The sequence below is a fragment of the Mauremys mutica genome, chromosome 6 (genome assembly GCF_020497125.1).
Source record: "Mauremys mutica isolate MM-2020 ecotype Southern chromosome 6, ASM2049712v1, whole genome shotgun sequence".
In the NCBI taxonomy this organism is placed as follows: Eukaryota; Metazoa; Chordata; order Testudines; family Geoemydidae; genus Mauremys; species Mauremys mutica.
This window is the reverse complement of record NC_059077.1, coordinates 70,893,711-70,899,710: the sequence shown is the minus strand read 5'-3', so window position 1 is coordinate 70,899,710 and position 6,000 is coordinate 70,893,711. Positions and strand designations below refer to the sequence as shown.

Sequence of the window (6,000 nt, the reverse complement as noted above, 5' to 3'; positions counted from 1 at the left end):
GTCACGCAGTACCTTGGTATGGGGCATCGTTATCCAAATTCCCAATATTATGGATAAAGACAGTAAACGTGGAAGGTCCTCCTTGCTCCTGCTAGCCCTCCAGAAAACCCTACTGTATTGTTGGGGTGGCCATACCAAGGGGAAGGGTGTAAGAGCACCTGCAGAAGTTGAGACCCAGCAGCAGGGGGGATAGCAAGCCATCAGCAACATCCAGGCAGAGCTTGTAGGGCCTATTGGGAGATTTAGGTTCACTGAATCCAAAACATGAAGCAAACTCAAATGCTAAAATTGCTGCCAAATTTGCAAACCCCACAAACTGACCCTTGAAGAGTTTGGTTTGCAAGTACCACATTAAACAACACTTTATGTAAGTGACCACAGCCCTTTTCTCCAGAACCATGGTTATCCTTTCTTCCAGAAATATTGTCTATTTTGCTCTCTCTCTCTCTCTCTCCTGCTCAGAGTCCCTCCCTGCTCTCCTCTTTGCCTATGCTCCATGTGAAACCATAGGCATAAGAGCCATGGAGACTTAGTAGGTCTATATTCTGGCTCAAGTCATTTCACAAACTGATTAAAGTTATACAGCTTTGTTACATGTCAAATCTACTAAACTTTTATTTCTTCCTATGTTCATTCCAGTCATACTCCGTTTCTGTGTCAACATTATTCATCTTGGATTGAGGTTTGTTCAACAACATGTTCAGCCTGCTACTTGGATGACCTTCTTTAGTACCAGTAAAGGTAGTGTCAGGTAGGAGTACTGGTGCCACCCAAAATGTGAAAGGAGTGCATTAATGAAACAGAATGTTTTTTTCACAGAGATGGATCTGGGAGTAGATTTCAAACTAGGGAGCTCCTTCTAGTTTGTTTGAAATTCTGCCAGTTACATTCTCCATGTCAGTGGAAAGAAGTAATACATGTAAACCTGCCATTGCATACTATTTACTGACACATTCCAGAAAACAGAGTGAATTTCAGAATAGAGTTCTCGTGTGTTTTCAGAAACGGAGGTAGGTAAGACTGAGACAGCTCTATTAAGAGTAACTGATGCAATTGATTAACGTGACTTCAGTTTACTGTCATCTCTTCATTCCTTTATCACCTACCATCTGACTTTGGCACCCTTGGACACTGAATATTGGGTTCCTTCTTAGAGCTCTCTGTATAGTAGTGATTGCAGTTGTATTGATAGCTGCTAAGCTATCACTTACCAAAGCTTTTTCTCATTGTCCTCTGCTGTAATTCCTAGAGTCCCTGGGGTTTAGTACTAGAGCTTATCAACTACATTTTAATTAAAAAAGAAAAATCTTTAACTTGATACTTACCTTTAACTGGAGTACTCTGAATGTATTGCTGCCATAGATCCATACAGCCTGGCATGTAAATCTCAGAACAACTGAATCCACTTAGCACTAGCTGCAGCCACTTGCTGCCACTCACAAATATCTCAGCACCAAAAGCAAGGTTTTAAAGAGGCATATGGACCCTCTTTCAGTATGGAAAACACAGTGCCTCCACAGAAGCAGCAACAGAGAAGTATGCTTGTGGATCTGAGAGAGCAATATTTTCAGAGACCTGTTAAGCAAGCTTTTTATCTCCCCCAGGAAATCAGATCTATAGATTCCAGCAGTAGTACAACCCCTGGAGTAAAGATGGATATCACATCTACAGGAAAGATGAACTTTAATGGAAGGCAAAAACGAGCCCAACTTCATAAGCATGTACTCTCTGGTTGCTGGTACCACACAAGGATATGTAACCAGTAGAACTGATAAAAAAAATTGGGAAAAAATTGGAAAGTTTTGAAATTTCAAAAGTTGTTTCCATTACATGAGCTTCAAATTGGAACTACTTTTTTATATTTTCAAAATGTTTCTAATTTTTATTGAAACATTTCAAAAATTTCAATTTTGACCAAAAACTGAAATATTTTGAGACCATCAAAAGCTGTTTGTGCAAGATATCAGGTTTAAAAATAGGCCTTGCTCTGCAATAAATAAATAAATAAGAAGTTTCCAACTCACCATTTCGACCATCTCTTGTAACCAGAGCATAGCTGAAAGCTCAAATGGATAAAGTCTTTCACTGTATAGTGAGCTTCCCTTCTGGAATGGATACTAAAGGCAATTTCTATACCGTATTTTTGAATCATACTGTAACATTTAAGAACCAGATTCTTATTTCCATCAGCCATAATGTGCTGAAGACAAGTAAAAACAAATAGTTTTTTTAATAGTAAAACAATTTAAAGGAAAAATACTACCTAATGAATGAAAATGAGGAACATATTCCTAAATTTTGGTATCTCATCCTCCTGCCATGTGTTTTAGAGAGAGTTCAATGGTTTTTTAGATCAGGTAACAAAATACTTAAAAAGCAATCAAATAAGAAACAGGCAATAGGGTCTGCAGACCTGTTTAGAGCATCAGTCTCTTTGCTGAGAGGCACACACAAGATAGGATACAACCATTTTTGTAGCCAACTATTTTCAGTGCTTTCAAAGGTTGAGTGGACTCCTATGATGTGTCCACTGTGTTACTACTCTCCCTTAGCAGGTATGAGCTTTGCTGCTGCTAAGTTTATTTGAAAAGAATGGAGATGTAAGTTATACTAAGCAAGAATAAAACAAACAGGTATGGTAATAAAGAAAACAGGACAAAACACTCTTTCTAGTGACTAAAACTTAATTTTAGCGAGTTACAGTCATCGCCTAAGCAGTTTTCTTACTTATATCAAGTTACCAGCATCTCTTGCCTTTCAGGTCAAGAGGATCCAGCTTTCATAGGCTCAAAGGGTGCTATGCCCTAAGGTCTCCTCAGTGATGGATAACAAAAATGTCTTTTTGTCCCACTTATATTACCCAAAATCTATTGTCTCTGTGTCAAGAGCCAGGAAGGCTTACTGAGGTGCAGATTCTGTTCTCTGGCCTGATTGTTACACAGTTTTCTTCCCCACTTGTCTAGCTTGATGGCTTTGTTTACCTTACACGTAAATGTACTTCTATTGTCCTCTGCCTGTAACCAAGCTGGTAAGACAGGTAAATACACATTCCTTTGTCTAAGGCAGGTTGGGTTCATGCTCTGCCTCTCAAACACATTTTAAAGACATATTTCCAGCACACATTGTTAACTCATTGTGTACAGTCTGTACATACATTCAAGGAATGATTTTTGGGACCAGCATGTCACTAGTTTACATATAATACCTTACATGACACCCATGAAATATGTTATGACAGTGTGTTGGACCAATAAGTGTATCAGGCCTGAGGGGACCCTCTGCTAGTTGGCACTGAGTGGCTCCTCAACTCCAAAGAGGATCAGTTCAGGCAACTCAGGGCCTGACTCAAAGCCTATGGAATTCTGATAGCCAGTCAATCTATTTACAATTGCTTTAAATGGCTCCTGAAACTGAAGTCTATTTAAGTCAATGGAGATTTTCCAACTGATTTCACTGGGCTGTGGATCAGGCCCTTAGTGAGGAGTGCTTGAGAGTTTTCTATGTGGTCTTCCACCATACATGATTCAGTAGGAGTTCTTTTATACTTAAAACTATACCGACACTCCAAATATATTTAACTTTATTATAATCACATTCTTGATAACACACAACTCCTTTTATCTGTCAGCATATTTAGCTGCACCAGGACTCCTGGCAGTGAATGTGGTTTACAATGTATAGTTATAGCTTTTCCACAGTTTTAATAAAATTGGTTTCCCAGTGTTTCTTGGTTGGGAAATGAAATGCAGTGTTGTTTTTATTGTGGCTAGGAAGCTCTCCTTCTGTGCTGGCTGCTGATTTTCAAAGTCTACTTTCCTAACCCTGCATCTGATGCAGGAACTATTAATCTCTATAAGACTTGAGGAAGGTGGGGCAAGTTTTCAATTTTCCACTCACTGCCAAGGAGAGGAGAAAAATGGTGAAAAGAAAATTGTTGCACTGAATCAAGAGTTGAGTTCCATCCAGTCTGACAATCCTCCAAGCAATATTATGTCTGTCAGCATGCACTGTGTGTGTGTGTGCATGTGCACACAACTTGATGCAATTTATAAATACCTTTTCTAGCATAACGGCTGATTGCAGTTCCACTTTCAAAGTGTTATTTTCACCACTTTAGGAATTAATTCACTACTTCCTGTCCTTGAAAGTTTTGAATTAAAAAATCTTCAAAGCAAACTTGATCTCTAAAATATTCGGAGTGTACATTATTTTAGGCAATGATCAAGTCATGTGGGGACTGTTTGTATTTAATCCTTTACTTTGAATTCTATGGTAACTGTGTCTCTGAAATGAGCTCTTGCCAGTTTTTAAAAGAGAAGCCCAACACAAGGCAGTGAATAGCAGCAGTACCCATTAAACGTGATTGAAATATGCCTCTTAAGGGATTTTAAATGAATGAAAAGCAGGTGCTTTGATTTTACTGTAGATTGGTGAGCTGATTAGCTTGGAAATTAAAGCAAGATAGGAGCTAGAAATTCTGAAATCCCAAATAATCTAAATTAGGAAAATATCAAAAATGTACAAAGCAATTTTATGATGAAAAAGGAGTTATTTCAGTTAATGTGAATACAAACAGTAACAAATCGTCTGTAGTGGTGAATGTATTGATTCTATTATAACTTAATACAGTGTATATGAATCTTATCTTCTCCGTGCATTATTATTGTGGAGGGTAATGGACAATAAGAACAGTGTTATCAGTACACCTTCCCCTTGAGAACATTTAAGTCCTCTCTGCTATGTGTCTGGCCACTACTCTTTTGTGGATCAGATGTCCCCTGTCTGCTTTTAAACCAATTAATCTACATACCAACAGGGACTGACAGTTTATTTAAGAACTTAGGTTGGCAATTTCCCCTCTTTAATTTTCACTTAAGAATACATTTTTGTCAAATTTCCAGATATATACATACATAGTCATTCAATAATACATCATATAAAGTGAATTCTATGTTCAGAATCAATTTTGGCAATCCCTCTTCTGACTGTTACATCCAAAGGATCACTACAGGTAGATCAATTCAACATAGAACTTCCCAAATAAGGCAGATGCATAATAGTGAAGTTTCCATTTTAGAAAAACCATGAATTCTCCTAGCTAGTCAATCAATTTACAGTAGCTTTAACTGGCTCCGGTAATTCAAGCATACTAAAAAGTTGTACAATTATTTGCTACTTTTGAAAATATTACAGTAAACCAAAGGAATCATATCAAGTCTGATCTTTACAATCAAATGCCCCAATGATCTATATAAGCCAGTGGCAACTACATCAGTATAAACGGATTAAGTGGGAACTGGGTTTTGTAAAGTACAATTAGATCCCTATACCAGAATTGTATTAATTAAATAATCAGTGAGTTTAATGTATGAGCACTATAACAATATAAAGCCCAGTTAGCATTATAGTCTTTCAAATTATTACATGCCTTTTATGGCATATAGTGTGTTTATGAAGTCCTTTCCAAATTTCAGGATACAGAAACTTACTTTGAACTACTTGCATAGTAGAATAGCTTGTATGATGACAATAGGGGGAGTGTTAATATATAAGCTACCTATTATCCCATCATTTAAATAAACTATATTTCATACAATACGGAACATATGCAGTTAATTCTGGAACATGCTAATGATCCCAAAGGGGAGTGAGAGTTAAAGGAGTTTACTGATAATAAAAAGAACAGGAGTACTTGTGGCACCTTATAAACTAACACATTTATCTGAGCATAAACTTTCGGATGCATAGACTGGAACATACAGCAAGAAGATATTTATACATACAGAGAACATGAAACCACAGCAAACCTGGTGGCTGAACTTTGTCCTCACCCACAACTATTTCACATTTGGGGACAATATATACCTTCAAGTCAGCGGCACTGCTATGGCCCCACAGTATGCCAACATTTTTATGGCTGACTTAGAACAATGCTTCCTTAGCTCTTGTCCCCTATTCTACTTGCGTGACATTGATGACATCTTCATCATCTGGATCCAT

At 37.6% G+C, this 6,000-nt stretch overlaps 1 long non-coding RNA gene across 1 annotated transcript in view; it reads left to right on the top strand.

Annotated features, from left to right (window-relative positions):
• The first annotated feature begins 637 nt into the window (after positions 1 to 637).
• LOC123373167 overlaps positions 638 to 6,000 on the top strand; it is a 106,696-nt gene continuing 101,333 nt past the window's right edge. Inside the window, exon 1 of the long non-coding RNA XR_006580594.1 lies at positions 638 to 751. This is a non-coding gene — a long non-coding RNA (uncharacterized LOC123373167). The remainder of the gene's footprint in view (positions 752 to 6,000) is intronic.